Below are 23,133 nucleotides of genomic sequence, written 5' to 3' on the forward strand. Positions count from 1 at the left end.
CCAGTCTCCTCTCTGCACGCCAGCTTCCGTGACAGCACAGTTGCCTCTCTCCAGTCCATTTTCTCCCAGCAGCAGTGTTTGTTTGTTTTTTTTAATACTTCTTTTTATCATGGTGAAATATTCACAAAATATAATTTACCATTTTTAAGTGTACAATTCAGGCCAATTATGTATATTTGCCGGGGTATGCAACCATCAGTACTATCTACTTTCAGAACATTTCTCATCATTCCAGATAGACACTGTATCCATTAAACAATGACTTCCCATTCCCCCTGCTCCCTTGCAACCTCTGTTTTATCTTCTGTCTCAATGAATTTGCCTATTCTATGTGGGATTATACACCTTTTGCCCTTTTTTGTCTGATTTATTTCAATATTTTCAGGGTTTATCCATGTTGTCACATATATCAGAATTCCGTTCCTTTTTCTGGCTGAATAATATTCCATCGTGTATATATACCACATTTTGTTTTTCCATTCCCCTATTGATGAATTCTTGGGTTGTTTCCACTTTTTAGCTCTTATGAATAATGTTACTGTCAACATTGGTATACAGGTATGTGCTCAAGAGATGTTTTAAAATGTTGACAACATAGTATCTTTTCTTTCATAAATCTCTTCTGTGGCCCATTGCAGTGCAAGCCCAGACCCTTTACAAAGCCCAAAGAGATCCTTCATGGTCCCTGTTCTGCCTTCCTCTCCCACCTTCCCACAAGCTGCTCACTCACTGTGCTTCGGTGGTCTGATTTTCCTCTCTAGAACAATTTGAGTTCCTACCTGTCCTTTGCATGTGCTCTTCCCTCTTCCTGGAATGGGCTTTCCCAGCATTGCTCACCGCTGATCTCAGCTTAAATGCCATCTTCTCAGGGAGGCCTCCCCGATCACCCTCGCTGAAGTCATCCTCCTCATTATGGAGGTCTCTAACTCAGCATCCTCTTTATTTACTTAATGGTGTTTATCACAATCAATATTTGTTTACTAACTATCCTCTCATCCACTAGAGGGGAGGGTGGAAACTGTCTTTCTTGAGATTTCTAGGCCCTGGCATATACTAAATTCTCATTCAGTTTTTTTTAAATTACTAAATTGATTTCTAGTCCCCCACGCTATCCCTAGTCTTGCAGTCCCTGTGTCCACTGTAGTCTATTCATTCTTGGACCCTAATTTCAAATTCCAAAAAGAATGCTATGGATTGGTTCCGCAGGTCCAGTTATCTATCCCTGATTCAAACAGTTGAGTTCAAGGTAGGGTGGTGGTTTGGGGGGGTGTCATGTGGTATAAATGTGGCCTCCTAGACCCCCTCAGCAAAGTTTGTGGGCAGATTCTCTTTGGAAAGGATATGGGGAAGAGTCAGTTTCAAAGAGCATGAGCTGAGAAGGGAGCTTCAATATGTCTATAATATTTCCTCATAGAGCAGATGATTTAAAAGCTCCATCTAAAAGCATCTGGTTAAAATGTCATCTTCTGCAGGTGGACTGTTATCCCTGGCACTTTTTAAAATTCCATAAACAATGATATGAATTATAAACCCTCTAAAAACAGGAATTAAGGCTCTTGATTACCACTGTGTCCCTCATACCAACCACAGTGCTTAGCTTTAGTTACTTAGTAAAAATTAATTGAATGAATGAATGGTTCAGTTTGGTTGGAATTAGAGAATAGCCTAACCCATCAAAAATAAAGAAAGAAAAGGAAAAACAAGCTTCTATGATTTCCCCCCTCCCCAATATAGTTAGACTCATCAGTTTGCAGTGCATTCCATCTGAAATGTTTGCCGTTTTTCTTCTTGATGAATTGAAAGTCTGGTCTCTCGTGGCAGCATTCTAAGCAAGGCACAGCTATTACCCCATTGACCATTCTTCATCACTTCATATCGAAATCTGTCAGGAAAAGCATAAGATTATTTGTAGCTTTTATTGATCTTTTCTTGGCCTTTGACTCAATGGGTAAGAAACTGATGTGTTACAAATGATGAATGGTATGGGCACCATATGGGCCTCTCCTTTCCAAGCCCAGCTGCTGATCCTCACATAAGCCCACATCTGGGTAATTCTAGGGAAGCCACGATCTGCAGGTAATTTCAAATCCAGGATAAAAGAGGAGGGTTTGTTGTCCATTGGGCTTCGCAGGTGGCACTAGTGGTAAAGAACCAGCCTGCCAGTGCAGGAGATGTAAGAGACTCAGGTTTGATCCCTGGGTCAGGAAGATCCCTTGGAGGAGGGCATGGCAACCCACTCCAGTATTCTTGCCTGGAGAATCCCATGGTCAGAGGAGACTGGTGGGTTACAGTCCATGGGGTCACAAAGAGTCAGACATGACTGAGGCAATTTAGCACACATGCATATTGTCCATTCCTTTTTAAAACTTGCACTCAAATGAGTCAAGCCTGCATTTGGACCAGCTGCCTGCTCCCCTGGTATATCAGAAAGAAATATATAAATGTCTCTCCGTGAGGATAGCATGGTTTTGTTGTTTTGAACTCAGAGTGGCCTCAAAGGATACCTGGCTATACTGAGTACAGCCAGAAGAAAGGTTTGTCATGAACTTGATTGGCATCTGCAGATTTTAATATCTGAGGTTTTGACTGTGTGACAACTTTTGAAGTCTAATATATAGTCATTTGTATTTTTGCTCAGGCACGAACTTGAATTACGCCTGTGGGACTGTTGTGTTTTAGATGATTCTTGGCTAATGAGTGATTTAGCTGCCTGCCCAGCATCCCTAATACAGCACAGTTTTGTTCTCTATTCAGGGTTGAGTAGGCTTTTTGTTTTCAGAGGCATTCTGTGGGAGAATTATATTCTATGTAGTATCACCAAATTGAGAAATGAGTGAAGGTTCCAGAATATCTCCCCTAGGAACATCAAAACATCACGACTTCTGTCTTCTACAACTAGAATCATAATTTTGGCAAATGTTCTCTATTTAACTGGCTTATATCTAAGGCTTTGATAGCAGGTTGACTCATGTAGGTACCACAAGACATAACATTTATCTTGGAATTATCAATGAGCTGGGGCTTCCCAGGTGGTGCTAGTGTAAAGAACCTGCCTGCCACTGTAGGAGACAGAAGAGACTCAGGTTCAATCCCTTGGTCAGGAAGATCCCCTGGAGGAGGATGTGGCAACCCACTCCAGTATTCTTGCCTCAAGAATACCATGGACAAAGGAGCCTGGTGGGCTGCAGTTCATGGGGTTGCAAAGAGTGTGAAGCAACTTTGCACATATGCGTGCATCAGTGAGTTAACATGGTTAGAAACTATGGTGCTCTTTTTGATATTTCGATGCCTTTGTGGATGATTGGTAATGCTTACATTGAACATTTTCCAGGCTAAAATTATTGCAACCATTTTTAGTAATGCAGAACTTTGAGACTTTAGTCATGTTTATGTGTTAGAATGGAACTGGAAATCTTTTATTATGTTTATTAGTTTTGCTGTTTATTGAATGTTTACTATGTGCCAGTCAATGAGCTAAACACTTTTGATTCATTTACTTATTCTCCCAAACGACCATCGGCAGTTTTTTATTTCATCACACACTGTGGCTGCTCAGGAAATGTTGGTGGACATTGAATGGATTCCCATTTATCAGGTGATCTCAGAGAGATCCCACAGCTAGTAGAGGTAACACTTAAGCCCAGATCTGTCTGACTCTAAGAGCCCCTGTACTTAATCTCTCAGCCTATGAGCCTAGGCTGTTTTATAAGGAAATTGGGTTGATTGTTAGAGCACACATCTCTGCCCTTGGATGCGTGCGTGCTAAGTTGCTTCAGTCGTGTCCGACTCTGTACGACCCTATGAACTTCAGCCCCTCAGGCTCCTCTGTCAATGGGATTCTCCAGTCGAGAATACCAGATTAGGTTGCCATGCCCTCCTCTAGGGGATCTTCCTGCCTCAGGGATCAAACCCATGTCTCTTACGTCTCCTGCATTGGCAGGTAGGTTCTTTACCACTAGCACCACCTGGGAAACCCATCTCTGTCCTTAATCAACAGCATAGAGTAGCTCTGCTTTAAGTCTTAGCTGAAATATATAATTTCAAACTCTCTTAGGTCCAAATCTTAACAAATGTTTGATTTTAAGAAGAATGTTAAAAAAAAATTACCTAAGAAATGTCTGTGCGATAAATGTTTTAAATTTAATTCCTGGTTTAGGCCCAACCATAACGTAGCTACAAACACTTGGCCCGCACTTTAAAGGGACCACTTTTCTTGGCCCCTCTTAGAAAAGCAAGAGTTTTTCTTGATCTGTGCCCTTGTGTTATGCCTTTAGCTTGCACTGATGGGCATATCAGAAAAGAGCCATGTGACTCTGGAGTGTGTTGCTTGCAAGGAAGCTCTTGAGGATTTCTCGGTCTGTCACACAGTGTCTCCTTTAAGAAAGCCTGTGAGAAAAGTTCTCCCAGGACCAAAAAGCAGCTTCATTGTTAACCTTTTATGCAATGGAAATCCTCTAAATAAATGGACTTTTTCCTCTTTGCTCTGGCCTCTGGGACGCTCAGGACCCTATTTATGGCTTGCCTTGAACAGCCTTAAAGGACTCTATAACAGGCAGCCTAATCTTATTCTCTTGTTTTCAGTTTATTTACCCACACCTAATTTTCCCTTGTTCTAAATTTGTTTTGTATCTAATTTTCTCCTTTGAGTGAGATATCTCAGTAAGATGCTTTAAATCTTTTCTAAAAAGTAAGGTAGAGCATAAAAAAATATTTTCTGTGTTCAGCTTCTAGCTCTTAACAGCACATCCTCTGTCCCCCATTGAGGGTAACCTAGTTCACAGAATGGTTTTGACCCTTGTCTCCTCCCTCCCCTACTTTTTGATCAGGGACCTATGACCTATTTTCCTAGGATCAACTACACCTGGGGAGAATTAGCATCCCCTGCCCAGCTATTTGGTGACTGCCTTAAGCACGGAGCCGTGTGTTAATTAGGGTCCAAAAGTCTTCCAAATCAACTAGCTAAACACATACCGTAATAAGAATATCAGACAAGTCCTCCAAGTTTTTCCAGGCAAAATCAACCCTGGAAACAGCCACTCCAGGGATTTTTGGCACCAGTGTGCTCTCTAGTTTCAAAACTAGAACTGCAAACGCTCCACTCCCTCCCTCCGCAGGCCTGGGCAGCTCATGCCACGTTGCTGGTGGCCACACAAGTCTCCCATTCCTGTGTGCCCCACGTCCTCCTTGGGGGTGACCCTCCCTCCTGCCACTGCACTGTCAGCTCAGCTCATAATCTCTGGCTTCTGCACCCTCTGCTGGAACCCTGGGGTCTTTGTTCTGTGACTCCAGTGGTCTTCAGCTGGTGGGATATAGGTCCCTGGTGCGCTATAAAAATACTTTCAGGACTTCCCTGGTGGTCCAGGGGCTGAGACTCTTTGCTCCCAACGCAGGGGGTCTGGGTTTGATTCCTGGTCAGGGAACTAGACCGCACATGCCACAACTAAGACCCGGAACAGCCAAATAAATAAATATTTAAACACAAATAAATACTTTCAAATTTTGGTCAGTGTTTAATACAACAGTTTATATTTTGTGTAACCAGAGATACAAACTGTTGGCATACTGTTTATTGGTTAATTCTTCACAGCAAATTGAGTTTTCTACCTGTGATCTCTTGTATACTATGGAGGAAAACTCTCACGTGTGTCTCAGACAACCAGTCTTTCTTGGTGCCTGCTTGATAATATCTATTGCCTCTCACTTCTCACTTGTGCCAAAGTGACCTCTGCCTTACACCAGGTCCTGTCATGTGCCCACCTCAACTTTTAGTACAACAAGGCTTGGTGGTATATATCATCAGTTGTAGCAAAAATAAAATTTAAGCTTGAGCAAAAATATGACATCACCATCTCAATGGACATGAGTTTGAGCAAACTCTGGAAAATAGTGATGGACAGGGAAGCCTGGTGTTCTACCGGCCATGGGTCGCAAAGAGTCGGACACAACTGAGTGACTGAACAACAAATACTGTTTTTATGAATACAAAGTATTTCCTTTTCTGGAAGGTATTTTTAAGAACCAGTATTTACTTATTTATTTAGGCAGGTCTGTGATCAAAGACTGAAGAAGGGAATGGCAACCCACTCCAGTATTCTTTCCTGGAGAGTCCCATGGACAGAGGAGCCTAGCAGGCTACAGTCCATAGGGTCACAAAGAGTCAGACACAACTGAAGCGACTTAGCATGCTTGCATGCATGATCAAAGATGTAGTACTTGGGATTCCTCTGGTGATCCAGCGGTTAAGACCCCAAGCTTCCAATGCAGGGGCCTGGGTTCAATTCCTGGTCAAGGAACTAGATCCTGCATGCTGCAACTAAGACCCAGTGCAGCCAAATAACTTTTTCTTGATGTAGTACTTGGCAGCCATGAACACACACCCAAGGATTTGAAAGCCACCCTTTTACTTCTTTTTGTAGTATTACCTTGAAAAGGAATCTTACCTTTTTGCCAACCTTTCACCATATGGTCTCTGAACATTTATAGCTGTTTGTTAGACCCTCAGAACTAAGTCTAGAACTTTTAACTTATTAGCTGCCTCCTGGCAGACAACTTGGGACAGATTTCCCCACGGCTGCGGGATCCAGAGTATCTGAGGCTTCATTTGAGTCTCAGCAGCCCCAAGCTGAGACCCTTGCCTTCAGCTTTCTTCTGTCTCAGGGCAAGTCCTGTTTCCTTCCTTCCTTCCTTCCATCCCCTGGTGGCAGCTTCACTCTCTTGGTAGAAAGAGAGAAGATCTGTTAGGTCTAAAATTTGCTCCCCTATTCCCCCCACTGGGTGAATTTAGGGAAAATCATGCCCAAACCCAGTGTCACCTGCTGTGACCAACTTACCAAAAAGGGCCTCCAGTTTCATGCCACAACTAATATTCTAATTTTTTTATATTGAAGTATTTTACATATTAAAGCTGTTACTTTGGGCTCCTTTATGTGTAAGAAAAGGATCGTATGTTTTTTGGCCTCAGTCTTTTAATTGGTCTTTTGCCGTTATCTTTATGTTGCAGTGTTTTAAAATATAATCTCAAGCTGTGTTTGCTGAATAGATGTGAAGACTTTACCATTACTTTAGGAATACATTTCAGCCACTCTAAATTCCCTTTTCGATCCCTGCGATAGTTCTACAAATTCCCTTCTTAATTTGCCTTTGAACGCTCTCCTTTCTTGTTCCCACTAAGCCTGCACTTGCCAAGGTCGCTAAAGACCTTCCTGCTACCAAGTCTAGGTGACGCATCCAGGCTTTAGCTCACGGGCCGCTCTGCGCATGCGCCCTCTTAACACGTTCCCCTCCCCCAGTGTCTGTGCCTCTGCTGTCTCGTGTTTTTCCTCCTGCATCTCTACTATACCTCCTCTGCTTCTTTTAGGGAGTCCTTCTTTCCCGTCTGGTCCTCCCATTTGGATGCTTCTCAGGGCTCTGTCTCAAGACACCTTTCTCACCTGATCTGCTCTTCCTCGTGATCTTTCCTACCCTCATGGTTTCAGGTACCGTCTTCAGGCTGGTGACTCACAGATCCATATATTCTTTCCAGGTCTCTATCAACAGCATCTAATGCCATCTGTTCATATGCCCACAGGACATCCCTGTGGGCAACTGAACCTTAAAAGGCCCACTACTGAACTCAGTCATCCCTCTTTACCCTCCCACACCGCTAGGGAATGGCTTTACCTTCTTGCTGGTGCTGCTGCTGCTGCTAAGTCGCTTCAGTCGTGTCCGACTCTGTCCGACCCCATAGACGGCAGCCCACCAGGCTCCCCCGTCCCTGGGATTCTCCAGGCAAGAACACTGGAGTGGGTTGCCATTTCCTTCTCCAATGCATGAAAGTGAAAATTTAAAGTGAAGTTGCTCAGTCATGTCCGACTCTTAGCGACCGCATGGAATGCAGCCTACCAGACTCCTCCATCCATGGGATTTTCCAGGCAAGAGTACTGGAGTGGGGTGCCATAGCCTTCTCCGTTTACCTTCTTAACCATTGCTAATTTCAGAAACCAGGAAATCACCCAAAGCCCACATCCAGTCTCTTACCAAATCCTGTTGGTTTTATATTCTCAATAGATTTCCTGGCTAAGTTTCTCTTACATTGATGTGCATGTATAATGCCAAACAGTCTTTTGAGAAAAGAGAGAGATAGACATAGATTCGTATATATGTATGAATGGAAATATGTATTATGTATTCATGGGACTTCCCTGGTGGCTCAGATGGTAAAGAATCTGCCTGCAATGCAGGAGACCTGGGTTGGATCCCTGGGTCGGGAAGATCCCCTAGAGAAAGAATGGCTACCCACTCCAGTATTCTTGCCTGGAGAATTCCACGGACAGAGGAGCCTGGCAGGCTACAGTCACAGGGTCACAAAGAGTCGGACACGACTGAGCAACTAACACTTTCACTTTTCATATGTACTCATATGAATTTCACAACTACCTGATAGTTTTATAGATACTTTTGTTACCCCCATTTTATAGATGAGGTTACCAAAGTCCAAAGAGATGAATTAACTTGTCCAAAGTCACACAACTTGTAAGTTGTTGAGCCTGCCCCTCTCCCATCTTATGCACAGTAAGTTGTATTTATTTAAAAGTTCTGTGATGTCCCCATTGTTACAAGCTGTGCTCCAATGCCCCTTTGTTGTCATCATCATGTGCGCATGCTCAGTTGTATCCAACTCTTTGTGACCCCATAGGCTGTAGCCCACCAGCCTCCTCTGTCCATGGGATTCTCCAGACAAGACTCCAGACAATACTAGAGTGGGTTGCCATTTTCTCCCCCAGGGGATTTTTCTGACCCAGGGTTCAAACCCACGCTGTCTCTTGTGTCTCCTTCATTGACAGGTAGATTGTTTACTGCACCACCTGGGATGCCTCTAGTACCCCTTACTGTGCATAAAAATCACTTGCGGAATTTATTTAAGATTCCGGCTCTGATTTGGCATATCTGGAACGAGCCAAATAGTGTGCTTTTTTTCCCCCACAATCTTCCATTGTGAAAATGACTGAACTTCTTACAAGTTTATCATTTGACATCCGGGGAAGTCCAGAGACTACTTTGTTTTTAAGTAAAGAAGAACAATAAAGGACTTCCCTGGTGGTCCAGTGGTTAAGACTTCCCACTCTCAATGCAGGGGACCCAGGTTCGATCCCTGGTCAGGGGACTAGATCCTACACGCTTCAACTAAGAGTTTCCTTGCTGCAACAAAGATCAAAGATCCTTAGTCGGACGCGACTGAAGCGACTTAGCATGAACACAAAAATGGCTTAAAACAACGGAAATTTATTCTCTCATAGTTCTGGAGGCTAGGAGTCTGAAGTCAAGATGTTGGCAGGGCTGCACTCCCTCTGAAGGTTTGAGGGAAAAATCGTCCCTCGCCTCTTCCAGCTTCTGGGGTTGCCAGTAATCCCTGACATCCTTAACTTGTAGCTGCATCACTCTAGTTTCTGCTCTGCATCACATGGCCTCCTAGCCTGCATTTCTGTATCTACATCACCCTCTTTTCTCTTATAAAGATACCAGCTGGGACTTCCCTGGTGATCCAGTGGTTAAGACTCCGAGCTCCCAATGCAGTGGGTATGGGTCAGTCTCTGGTCAAGGAACTAGATCTCACATGCTACAGCTAAGACCTGGAGCAACCAAATTAATTAATTTTAAAAAAGAGAGAGAGACACCAGCCATTGGACTTAAGTCCTACCCTAATCCAATGAACTCATCTTAACTTATCTAATTACATCTGCAAAGACCCTCTTTGCAAATAAGGGCACATTCTGAGATTCAGAGGGTAAAGCGTCTGCCTACAATGCAGGAGACTCAGGTTTGATTCCTGGGTCGGGAAGGCAATGGCAACCCACTCCAGTACTCTTGCCTGGAAAATCCTATGGACTGAGAAGCCTGGTAGGCTACAGTTCAAGGGGTCGCAAAGAGGCGGACACGACTGAGTGACTTCACTTTCACTTTCACTTTCTGAGATTCCAGGTGGATGCAGAGGTGTTTGGGGTGGGGGACGGGGATTGGGGTGGGAGCACAAGGAACACCATTCAAGCCAGAACAGTTCCTTTCTGCCTTTTAGTGTTCAGAAAGAAGCCTGTGACAGTTTATTTTCTTTCTTGGTAACTTTTCCTATTTTGATCTTTCTCAGACTTTCTTCTTTTATTTTTAAAATGTTTCCCATAGTTTCTCTATGTCTTCTCAGCAACTTTGCCTAAAACATTGCATCTTTGTGATTCTTCGACCCAGGTCTTATGTCATGGATGAATATTTTCTTCAGATGTAAATTTGTTTATTTCTCATTTTCCCTCCTGAAATAGTAAGGAAGGTCTTTTTCTCTGTCCTCTATCACTGCCTTTTCTTTCTCATTATTTTATATTTTGTTCCTCTTCATTCTGGGAAGGCATCTCAAATGATAAACATATTGCTATCTCTGTTTTGTACAATGAACATTTTGCTTTCCTCCTCCAATGAGGATTTTTAATTTTGATCCTACATTTGCATTTTTTGGTCCTCATTTATCTTGCCCACTTCCACAACCTTTACCCACTTATTGTAAAAATTGTCCTCTGTCTTACTGAGGACAACAGCTGCTTTTTAAATCTTTTATTTTGGTTTCATAGTAAAAAATGATGTGCTTCTTTTTTTCAGTTTTCAGGATCATATGTAGCATTACTTAAATAACTCCCATGTTTGTGATTTTTTTTCCTTTTTATAATACAGAATCTTGAGACAAACACAAAGAGTTATTCAGACTTTTTATTGTCAACAGACAAAATGTACAACTGACCCTGAGCTCTCGTCCTTTTGGGTCCCGCAGCTTTTCTGAACCAAACGTCTGGATGGCTGGTGGTTATTCAAAGCTCCCTGATCACTGTCCAGGGTCTAGTTGGTGTTTCTCTAGTAAAGCTCTGCTGGAAAGGGATAGGATGTCCTCCATGCTTGGCTTTTTGCTTCTCTGAACTGGTGGCTCTAGAATTTATACATATAGCCAGGACTTAGAGGGCTATGGGTAGCAGTCTGGTTGGAAGAGGAATATTAATGTTTGCCTAGCTCTTTACATAAACTTGAGAAGACACCATCTGTGTAAAGAATTGGTTGGAGATTACCAAGGTGAAATCCCCTCATACCCAACCACACTTTGGTGTGACCACTTGCTTGGCATATTGACAAAACTGTGTCCCCCAGGGTGCTCTGCTACCAGGACCCTTCCTGTCTCTCTCCCTGCCTATGGCCCTTCACTTATGAAGACTGCATTTTCTATCTTTTTATCTGTTTATTTGGTTGTACTGTGTCTTAGTTGCAGTACTCCAGATCTTTGATCTTTAGCTGCAGCACACAGGATCTTTAGTTGTGGCATGTGGGATCTAGTTCCCTGACCAGGGATGTAACTTGGCCCCCTGCATTTGGAGCACAGATTCTTATCCACTGGACCACCAGGGACGTCCTAAGGCTGCATTTTCTAACATAGACTTTGTCTCTCTCCCTGCCCCCATCTTACCGGATGTTTTCTTAGAGAGGAAAAAGAGGTGCTGGAGTGGCTAGAGCTACCTTAAAATGCAGTGCTCATGCAGTAGAAAGATGACTTCCAGTGTTTTATTGTTATTCTTTATATAGATCCAGGGTTTCTTAGCCCAAAGGAGATGGGGAAGGGAAAATAAATTGCCATCCAGCTTTCTGTGATGACCAGAGATTTGTTCTGTTTCAGCTAACAAAGTCAGTGACCAAATAGGTTTCCCAGTTATTCTCCATTGGCCATAGAATAGGTAAAAAATGTCCTAATATTCTGGCCATAGGTTGGGAAATCAGTCTCAGATTCATGAATTGTCATCTTTTGTGCTGAATCTTCCCAAATATTTTACTGGGAATTTGAGTATCAGAGACTGCTAGTCAGATATTATTTTAATGAAGAAGCCAAGATGGATAGATATACTTCGAGATAAAAGGTTAGAGTAGAATACTTGTGCTGACTTACCTCAGATTTCTCAATAGAACAGGTGGAAAAGTCACTGCTTAGAAGAAAATGTGTTTCTGGAGTGATGACTTGGTGATTGCTAAGTCAGGACCAAGATGGGAGATCTAATGGGAAGTAAAAAAGAAATGGGTAAAAGAACTGGAGAGTGGTAGTGAGGATCTAGCCATGGTCAAGGAGCATGAGCTTGTCGTAGTCCTAGCCACATGGAAATTTGTTTCTTGGAACAGAGAAGGAGAGAGTGAGAGTTTACTTAGTAGGGGGTGATTGAGAGCTGGGATTTGACTCAGGGGATTGTAAATGCAGTGTTGACGTGAATAACCATAGATCCCCAGCTAACATGTATACCAGAGAGAGCCAGAGTGGGTTTATGTCAGGTACTATGATGACAACACTCTACTAGTGTGGGTGAGAATGGGTTTGGGGTCTTGGGAATGGATGACCAAGTCATGAAGTCAAGTGAGGTCATTAGATTTGAGAAAGCAGAAGGGTGCAAGCTCAAGACATCAGAGAGATCACTGTGATGGATACAGAGTTTGCTGAGGATGGTGGCCAGAGATGTGGATGATAAGTCTGAGCCCAGATCCAGGACCCTGCTGGTTCTTCAGTCAACGTTTATCGTCCTAGTTGGAGACTCTTCTAACTGATTTGGGTACTCTGACATGCACCCTGGTGCTCAGCACTCCAGCCACCCAACCTCCCACGTCTTTTCCCCGCCCCTTTGCACGGGCAGAATAGGATGAAGAAAAGAGTGGGAGGAAGAGAACACCTGCTCTGACCTCTCCCTGCAGGCAGTGGAAGTGACCAAGAGTCACCAGGAGAAGGAATCCAGTCAGGGGATGGCTGTTTCCACCCATGTTCAGGCGTTATCTCCCCACCTTTTTTTGATGCAAACATTTTGAATCTATTTCTTCCCTTCTGAGTATTTCTAAGTCAGGTGTGTGTGTGTGTGTGTGTGTGTGTGTGTGTGTGTACATGTCTGATTTGCATATGCAGATGGTCTGCTTGACCAGTATTGGTAGTTTTTAAAATCTGCTTATGTTGGAAATCATTTCTTAAAGGTCCTATACATCTTCTAGAATAAATTGCATTATAGTGGGACTTCCCTGGTGGTCCAGTGGTTAAGACTGCGCTCCCAGTGCAAGGGGCCCAGTTCTATCCCTGATCAGGGAACTAGATCCCACATGCCACAACTAGGAGTTTGCATGCCAAACTGAAAAGATCCCGAGCGCCACAACTAAAACCCGTCACAGCCTAGCAAATAAATAAGTACATATTTTAAAAATAAATAAATAAATTGCATGATAGCAATGAGACCTTCAGCTCCCCCAGGCAGTTATCCCTGCAGCATCTGACCTCCCCGTGTGCTCCGTATTTCCTTCTGTGCCGTGGCATTTAACCAGGTTGTGTGTGATTTATCTGTTTACGTGTGTGTATCTGTCTCTCCCACTAGGCTCTGTGCTCCTCTAGGGTACAGATCATGTTGCATTTGTCTTTATAAATCCAGCAGTTAGTACAGGCCTGGGGAAATAGGTTCTCAATAATGTTGGAAGAGCGACAAACATTTAAACAGACTTTCCAAGAGTTTAAATGCAGCATTGAAATGTTTTACTCATACTAGCAATAATCAGGGCCTTTTATATTAATCATTACCATACATGTTATTAAAATACATGTTGTTATAACATGATTGAACACATCCTATGTTCAGGCACTATTCTAGGATCATTCCATGTTTTATATTATTGAATTCTCTCCCCAAACCTAGAAGTGGCTACAGTCATTGTCTTCATTTTATTTTTTGTCCTCATTTTAGAGATAAGGAAAATGAAATTTAGGGAGGAAAAATCAAGTGATTTGCCCAAGGTCATGCAGCTAGTAAGTGTGGAACTGAACCTGATAAGTTGGGTGCTAAAATCCACACTTGTAACCACTCATGTCAAAGAAAGGAGTTGGGGATGGGGGATAGAAATCTGAAATCTTATTTTTAAAGATATAACTTACATAAATGTTAAAAGGTCTTTCCCTAGATTAAAATACTGTTTCTGTGACTCATATATACCTGAGTGTCCAGTACCCAGTGTGTGAGAAGCAGAATCACAGGAGTCCCAGCACTTCTGCAGGTGTGGAAACAGACACCAGCCCAAAGAAACAAAGCAATTCAGTGGGGAGAAGAGCCTTATGTTTCTGAAATTTTATGTATTTGTATTAATTTAGGAAATATTCTCATCTAATTGCCTCTAATATTAAGCTAATAATACTTTTATTTATAGTACTTAATGAATACCTCTTTATTATTCCTGTTTTTAATTTTTTCTTTTACGTTAGTTTGTTGAATCATACAGATGGTTATAAGTGCTTGGAGATTACTTTTTACCAGAAATAAAACATCTAAGATATTAAACACTGTTTAGTGTTTAATGAATCAGTTTGGCTGAGATTGAAACAAAGCCTCTACTGCAGATACTAAATTACATGAATTTCCACCATTTTTAGTGTACTCAGCTAGCTGAAGGTGATTCAGCCTGAGAAACTGAATTGATCTTGGTCACCCTGAGTTGCATCAAGGTCCAGCATGTCACACAGTCCTGTCCATTAGAACTTTCCACGACTGTGGAAATTTGTCATTTGCTCTGTCCAGTGTAGCCACCACCTGGGGCTGCTGAACACTTGAAATATGGGCAGTGCCACAGAGGAACTGAGTGGTTTTTACTTTGTCTTAATTAATTTAAAATTAGATCTGAATGGGGCTAGTGGTCCCAGTACTGGCCAGTGCAGGATCTCTAAAGGAATCCCTTGCAGGGCTGGGCAGAGCCTAACTGATGATTTGCTTTTTCCCTTTTCTCTCTTAGGCTCAGTGCTCCCCAGCACTGAGCCTTTGGTGTATGTGGTGTATGACCAGATTAGAGACGTTAGACAAAACAAAGTAAAATAACATAAAGAGCTTGTCTTTTCTTCTTAACATTACTGATGTTGAATATTTGTTAAGGGACTTCCCTGACCCTTGGTGGGTTAAGTCAGTGGTTAAGACTCCGCCTTCCAACGCAGGGGGTGAGGGTTCGATCCCTTGTCAGAGGGCTATGACTTCACGTCTCACGGCCAAAAAAAAAAAAAAAAAAAACCACCAACAAACAAACCAAAACAGAAACAGTATTGTAAAACATTCAAAAAAATTGTCCGCATTAAAAAAATACATATATATGTACATTAATACATTTCCCTGAACTTGTGTACCAAAACAAATACAAAAGAACTCTGCTATTTGCTTCTTCTCCAGGGAAACTGCGTTACTATGAGTGAGGGTATGGCTGGCAGGTGAGGACAGGACCCTTCCCCTCCTCAAAGGCTCTCTGAGCCAGGGCTGCCTCTTTGGGGCAGACAACCTCTTCAGTTCTATAGTTGCTAGTATATTCAGGTTTCTTTCTCCTTTTTCAAATAATCTTCTTTATATGTATTTTCCTAGAAATTTTCCATTTCACTGAAGTTTTTGGTAATATTTGCATAGTCTCATATTGTATTCTCTCACATCTTAAAAAAATCTCTTTTCTTTTTAGCAATTATATTTTATTTATCAATCCATATATTTGTGTTTTTCTTTGCTTTTTATTTTATTGAAATATAGTTGATTTACATTATTGTGTTAGTTTCAGGTGTACAGCAAAGTGATTCAGTTATGTGTATTCAGTTCAGTCGATCAGTCGTGTCCAGCTCTTTGTGACCCCATGGACTGCAGTACACCAGGCTTCCCTGTCCATCACCAACTCCCGAAGCCTACTCAAACTCATGTCCATCCGGTTGGTGATGCTATCCAACCATCTCATCCTCTGTTGTCCCCTTCTCCCGCCTTCAATCATTCCCAGCATCAGGGTCTTTTCCAATGAGTTGGTTCTTAGCATCAGGTGACCAAAGTATTGGAATTTCAGCTTCAGCATCAGTCCTTCCAATGAACATTCAGGACTGATTTCCTTTAGGATTGACTGGTTTGATCGCCTTGCAGTCCAAAGGACTCTCAAGAATCTTCTCCAACACCACAGTTCAAAAGCATCAATTCTTTGGCACTCAGCTTTCTTTATAGTCCAACTCTCACATCCATACATGACTACTGGAAAAACCATAGCTTTGACTAGGTGGACCTTTGCTGGTAAAGTAATGTCTCTGCTTTTTAATATTCTGTCTAGGTTGATCATAGCTTTTCTTCCAAGGAGCAAGCATCTTTTAATTTCATGGCTGCAGTCACCATCTGCAGTGATTTTGGAGTCCCCAAAAATAAAAGTCTCTCACTGTTTTCATTGTTTCCCCATCTATTTACCATGAAGTGATGGACTGGATGTTATGATCTTAGTTTTCTGAATGTTGAGTTTTAAGCCAACTTTTTCACTCTTCTCTTTCACTTTTATCAAGAAGTCCTTTAGTTTTTCTTCACTTTCTGCCATAAGGGTGGTGTCATCTGCATATCTGAGGTTTTTGATATTTCTCCCGCCAATCTTGATTCCAGCTTATGATTCATCCAGCCTGGAATTTTGCCTGATGTACTCTGCATTTAAGTTAAATAAGCAGGGTGACAATATACAGCCTTGACGTACTCCTTCCCTGATTTGGAGTCAGTCTGTTGTTCCATGTCCAGTTCTAACTGCTGCTTCTTGACCTGCATACAGATTTCTCAGGAGGTAGGTCAGGTGGTCTGGTATTCCCATCTCTTTCAGAATTTTCCACAGTTTGTTGTGATCCACACAGTCACAGGATTTGGCAAAGTCAATAAAGCAGTAAATGTTTTTCCAGAACTCTCTTTGCTTTTTCAGTGATCCAACTGATGTTGGCAATTTGATCTCTGGTTCCTATGCCTTTTCTAAATCCATCTTGAACATCTGGAAGTTCACAGTTCATGTACTGTTGAAGCCTGACTTGGAGAATTTTGAGCATTACTTTCCTAGCGTGTGAGATAAATTCAACTGTGTGGTAGTTTGAGCATTCTTTGGCATTGCCTTTCTTTGGGATTGGAATGAAAACGGACCTTTTCCAGTCCTGTGGCCACTGCTGAGTTTTCCAGATTTGCTGGCATATTGAGTGCAGCACTTTCACAGCATCACCTTTTAGGATTTGAAATAGCTCAACTGGAATTCCATCACTTCCACTAGCTTTGTTCGTAGTGATGCTTCCTAAGGCCCACTTAACTTCACATTCTAGGATGTCTGGCTCTAGGTGACTGGTCACACCATCATGGTCATCTGGGTACTGAAGATCATTTTTGTACAGTTCTTCTGTGTATTCCTGCCACCTCTTCTTAATATCTTCTGCTTCTGTTAGGTCCATACTATTTCTGTCCTTTATTGTGCCCATCTTTACATGAAATATTCCCTTGATATTTCTAATCCTTTTGAAGAGATCTCTAGTCTTTCCCATTCTGTTGTTTTCCTCTATTTCTTTGCATTGATCACTGAGGAAGGCTTTTTATCTCTCCTTGCTATTCTTTGGAACTCTGCATTCAGATGGGTGTATCTTTCCTTTTCTTCTGCCTTTACCTTCTCTTCTTTTCTCAGATATTTGTAAGACCTTGTCAGACAACCATCTTGCCTTTTTTCATTTCTTTTTCTTTGGGATGGAATTGATCATTGCCTCTTGTACAGTGTCATGAACCTCCATCCATAGTTCTTCAGGCACTCTATCAGATCTAGTCCCTTAAGTCTATTTCTCACTTCCACTGTATAATCATAAGGGATTTGATTTAGGTCATACCAGAATGGTCTAGTGATTTTCCCTACTTTCTTCAATTTAAGTCTGAATTTGGTAATAAGGAGTTCATGAAATGAGCCACAGTCAGCTTCTGGTCTTGTTTTTGCTAACTATATAGAGCTTCTCCCCATCTTTGGCTACAAAGAATATAATCAGTCTGATTTCTATACTGACCATCTGTTGATGTCCATGTGTAGAGTCGTCTCTTGTGTTGTTGGAAGAGGGTGTGTGCTATGACCAGTTTGTTCTCTTGGCAAAACTCTGTTAGCCTTTGACCTGCTTCATTTTGTACTCCGAGGCCAAATTTGCCAGTTACTCCAGGTATCTCTTGACTTACTACTTTTGCTTTCCAGTCCCCTATAATGAAGAGAACATCTCTTTTGGGTGTTAGTTCTAGATCTTGTAGGTCTTCATAGAATTGTTCAACTTCAGCTTCTCCAGCATTACTGGTCAGGGCATAGACTTGGATTACTGTGATATTGAATGGTTTGCCTTGGAAACGAACAGAGATCATTCTGTCATTTTTGAGATTGCATCCAAGTACTGCATTTCGGACTCTTTTGTTGACTATGATGGCTACTCCATTTCTTCTAAGGGATTCTTGCCCACAGTAGCAGATATAATGGTCATCTGAGTTAAATTCACACATTGCAGTCCATTTTAGTTCACTGATTCCTAAAATGTTGATGTTCACTCTTGCCATCTCCTGTTTGACCGCTTCCAATTTGCTTTGATTCACAGACCTAACATTTTATGTATATATATATTTATGTATATATTTTTTCATATTATTTTCCATTATAGATTATTATAAGATTTTGAACATAGTTTCCTGTGCTATACAGTAAATATTTGTTGTTTCTCTGTTTTATGTACAGTAGTGTGTATCTGGGAGAGGGCAATGGCACCCCACTCCAGTACTCTTGCCTGGAAAATCCCATGGACGGAGGAGCCTGGTAGGCTGCTGTCCATGGGGTCGCTAGGAGTTGGACACGACTGGGCAACTTCACTTTTGCTTTTCACTTTCGTGCATTGGAGAAGGAAATGGCAACCCACTCCAGTGTTCTTGCGTGGAGAAACCCAGGGACAGGGGAGCCTGGTGGGCTGCCGTCTATGGGGTTGCACAGAGTCTGGATACGACTGAAGCGACTCAGCAGCAGCAGTGTGTATCTGTTAATCACAAAGTCTGAATTTATAAAGATATGGAATGCTTCACAAATTTGCGTGTCATCCTTACTCAGGGGCCATGCTAATCTTCTCTGTACTGTTCCAATTTTAGTATATGTGCTCCCAAAGTGAGCACTCTTTGCTTTTCAGAATCAGGCTTCCTGGCCTGATGTCTTTATTGATTCTACTGTCTTTCTAAATCTGTAATTTCTGCTCTGATCTTTTATTGATTCCTTGCCCCTGTTTCCCCTGGGTGTATCTCAGTGTTCTTTTTGTGTCTTCTAGAAGTTAATGCTTTAGTTTATTGTTTTTATTCTTTCTTGTTTAACAATGAAATCATTTAGAAATATGAATTTTCCTGTAAATACAGCATCTCTCCCATTATCTGTTTTGGTAGGTACTGTTCTTATTGTTGATGTCTGGATAGTGTCCTATCTTAGTTTTCCTACTTGACCCAAGAATTTTTTCAGATGTATGCTTTAAAATTCCCTTTCCGTATCCTTTTGACACTGATTTCTCATTTAGTTGCACTGTACTAAAAAATCATCTGTACAGTTTCTATTGTCGAATTTATTCATGCTTGTTTTCTATCCAGTATTTGGTCAGTTTTTACAGCTTTAATAGACGCCCTTAAAAGGTATGTCTTTTCTGTTTGTACCTTGATAAATTCTGTATCTGTCTACTAAATCATGCTTATTCATTTTATTATTTGATTTCTCTGTAATTTCTTATTAGTTTTGCTTTGACCTATCAGAGAAAAATATACTAAATCCCCTACTATAATTATAACTTTAGAAACTCCATCTATTTATAATAGTTTTGTCTTAGAATGAGTGTCTATAATTATTATATGTTGGGAGTGAGTAGATCTCTTTACCCATGTATCATTACTTTTAAAATTAGATACTTTTCTCCTAAGTTCTACCTTCTGATTTTATTATTCTCTCACCATTTTCCCCACAACTTACCATGAATACTTATTACTTTGCCTTTCTTTTTCATAATTTATTGTCTTATTGTATTGTTCTATTTTGTTGCTTCTCGCAGCGAATTGGGTTTCATTTATATTCCCAACCCTTGAGTCTTTTCCTTTACCAGGGAGAGTAACCTGCTGATATTTATTGTAGTGTCTGTGCTGTTTCTCTAATGACCTCTAGGAGGAGTTCCGGTCGCCTCATTATCCACGTCCTCATTTTACCCCTCTACCTCATTCCATCCTTCAGGAGTTTGGATTTTTATTGGATTGATCCAATAAAAAACATCTTAATGGTCACTGAACTGGTCAGCAGAGCACTTGCAAAGGTCAGAGCGTGCTTGGGAACATCCTTTTTGGACCTTTCTCCCAAAGAATAACAAAGAGCCAGATATATTCCTGTGTGAGGAGACTGGCCAGCTCCCTCCTCTCTGCTGGCCTCCGAGGGGCGAGACCTCAGGCTGCCTGCTCTCTGCTTTGTGTCTGAACCTCTCAGGCTGTTCTGCAGCAAATAAAGGCGTTCTCTAGTTGTGGTCTAGCTCACTAGTAGGGGACCTTACCAGAGAGAGTTGGTCTAGGTAATGATTTAGTTAGTCTTGTGTTGTCTACCCAAAGACCATCTTAATAACACCTGGGTCCATTATTCCTTGCATTTTCCTCCCAGGTATGTTCTCTGTGCTTTTGCTAATCATTGTTCTCTGTTTATCTCAAACTGATATTCTAATTTACTTTGGGGGGGGGGGGGCATTTTCTTCTCAGTATCTAATTTTGAATTCACTGTAGTCCCTGTGAGATGCGGTTTCCATTTCCGAATTCAGAAACTGTGCTTTACATCTGAAAGCTGATCACAGATTGTTTCATATTCATAGATCAAGTATCCTCCCAAATTATTACAATTAGCTATGGCCTCAAATTTCCTTTGCTTTTTGTAGTTAATATATTTTCTAGAACATGTGTTCGTATACCTCAGATCAGTTTCCACATTTTAAATTATGGACTTGTCATAGGTTTAATTATTTTTTTCTTTGTTGTTCCTTGATGGTTTAGAATATCAAAATGCAGTTAAAAACAAGCATATTTATCTGTCACAACTAGCCAAGCATTTTAAGTTGTCAGATGCCTCTGTCCCACATAGTCAGGCTTGGAATGAACCCTCTGTCTTCAATGTGGGCTTGGAGATCTCTCTGGTTTCACCATTGAGGTTTAACCATGGAGATAGAAAGAGCACATGGCAGGGGGCACCCCCTCTCTAAAGGGCCGGGATTCCTGCACGCCTCTGAGACTTTGACCCTCCTGCAAGTGGGGAGATGAAGTCAGATGGCCACCTTGAGGGAAATGTAGTCTAGCTATGTGTCTGGCTACAATTCCGTTACTGTGGAAGATGGTGAGAATGGATTTTGGTGGCAGCCAGAACTCTGTACCACGTGGAGAGACTCGGGGGAGGCTCCTTGGTTGTGCAGTACTGGACATTTAGATGGGTTCTGGTAGATGTTGTGTCATTCCGAAGTCCAATCTCCTTCCAACAAATGGAAGAGTTTATAGATTTTTAAGTTTTAACTGGCCGGATCAGAGGCTTATGAGGAGTAATAGAAGGATAACTACTGAGGGAAACAGCTTCTCTGTCATATTAAAAGGATTTATTTTTCCCCTGCGGTGTTATTTTTTTCAACCTCTCATTCACTAGAGCACTGTCCCCTTTCATGTCAGCTGCTGGACCAGTCCCCATCCGCACCAGCCTCCACGACACCCTTGGCTTTTTTTAGCCAGCTACCCGAGCCCACTGTGAGGTGGGGGGTGGGTGGCAGGGCAGGGGAGCTCTGGGGCTGCCATTCCATGTGCCAGCAAGAGTCACTTCCCCAGTGGGACTGGTAGGTCCCCTTCTCACCTGCTGCATGAACACCTGCCCTCACGGCAGATAGGCCTTGGCAGGGTGAGCTCAGCAGCGTCAGTCCGACCTGCCGAGTTGGACTGTTGCTACTCAGGCTGCCTTTCCCTTGCACAGCCTTGTGATTTGGTCTGTCCTTCCCTTTGGTCTTTCTTTCATGACAGACTGGGTAGAATCTCTTTGAAATCGTGTATGTGAGTAACGAACTTTCTTTGGTTTCCGGGACTGGAAGTGCTCTTGCCACCAGTCTTCTATCCCTTTGGTCATTTCCATAGGATTTAGCATTCATCTATTGACGGGCTTCCTGTGTAATAAATATTTATTATCAGTACTGTGTCAGGCAATGAGCATAGCTCTGGGGATACAGCAGTGAGAAAATAGTCTTCCTGAGTTTCTCAGAGGGAGTGAGGAGAGACAGGCATGAATCTGGTAATGGCACAAAAGAACGTCAACCAGGACCCTGAGCACCCCCTGAGCCTTGCTGGGGGTGTTTTCGTGGGCATTGAAGTCAGGGAAGGGGTCTGAGAAGTGGGGACTGTGGTGGAATTGAAGGATGAGGAGTTCACGAGGGGAAGGTGGGAGAGGAGGACCTTCTAAGTGAGGGGTTCCCGTGCATGTTTGTCCTCTGGTGGGAAAGAAGGGGCTGCCAGGATGGAGCTTGGATCACGGGGCAATCAGATTTGTAGATGCCAAAATCCCTGCTCTTTGGTATGAAGTGTGGTTTGGAGAAAAGCGATGGTGGCGGGTATTCAGGCCAGTTAGGAGGTGGTTGCAGTCACCCAAGGGAGAGATGACAGCAAGCTTATGGAGATGGTTGGTGGTAGGGAGAGTGACGGTGATAGCGTTAAATGTGTTAGATGGAGGCGGAAGTTCAGGGTCTTCAAGAATTTTGTGATGATTGTTCAGAGGGAGCTGAATTCTTTCTAACCATCAAATCATTCAATATTTCCTCCCTTTCTTCTTCTTGAACCTTTCAATCAAGATGAGCAATAAGCTTCTTGTTCTAATCTCAGCCAAGGAAAAGGTCATCATAGCCTGTGCCCGGCAGTGTCTGGAATACAGTCCACCACTCTTTACATTTGTTATGCGAATGAATGAGTGAATCAGTGAATGATGATCAGCCCTTCTCCCAAGCTTCTGAGTCCCTGATGAGACTCGCTGCTAGAGTGAGGAGTATGTCTACCAACCTCTAATGCAAGGATGTGTGCATTACCCTCTCTCTTTATATACCAGTGGCAGACGTTAGTAATTGATTGCGGCTCTCTCCTCTTGCCAAGGCTTCCCTTGTGGCTCAGCTGGTAAAAAATCTGCCCACAATGCAGGAGACCTGGGTTCGAGAAGATCCCCTGGAGAAGGGAAAGGCTACCCACTCCAGTATTCTGGCCTGGAGAATTCCATGGATTGTATAGTCCATGGGGTCACAAAGAGTCGGACATG

At 42.3% G+C, this 23,133-nt stretch overlaps 1 protein-coding gene and 1 non-coding gene across 2 annotated transcripts in view; one reads left to right on the forward strand and one right to left on the reverse strand.

Annotated features, from left to right (window-relative positions):
• GARNL3 (GTPase activating Rap/RanGAP domain like 3) overlaps positions 1–23,133 on the forward strand; it is a 166,175-nt gene that overhangs the window by 50,079 nt on the left and 92,963 nt on the right. The window lies entirely within an intron of this gene.
• Positions 18,868–18,974, reverse strand: LOC133257925 (U6 spliceosomal RNA). Its single transcript, XR_009739773.1, has one exon. It is a non-coding gene; the product is annotated as a U6 spliceosomal RNA (small nuclear RNA).

The sequence above is a fragment of the Bos javanicus genome, chromosome 11, assembly GCF_032452875.1.
Source record: "Bos javanicus breed banteng chromosome 11, ARS-OSU_banteng_1.0, whole genome shotgun sequence".
Lineage (NCBI taxonomy): Eukaryota > Metazoa > Chordata > Mammalia > Artiodactyla > Bovidae > Bos > Bos javanicus.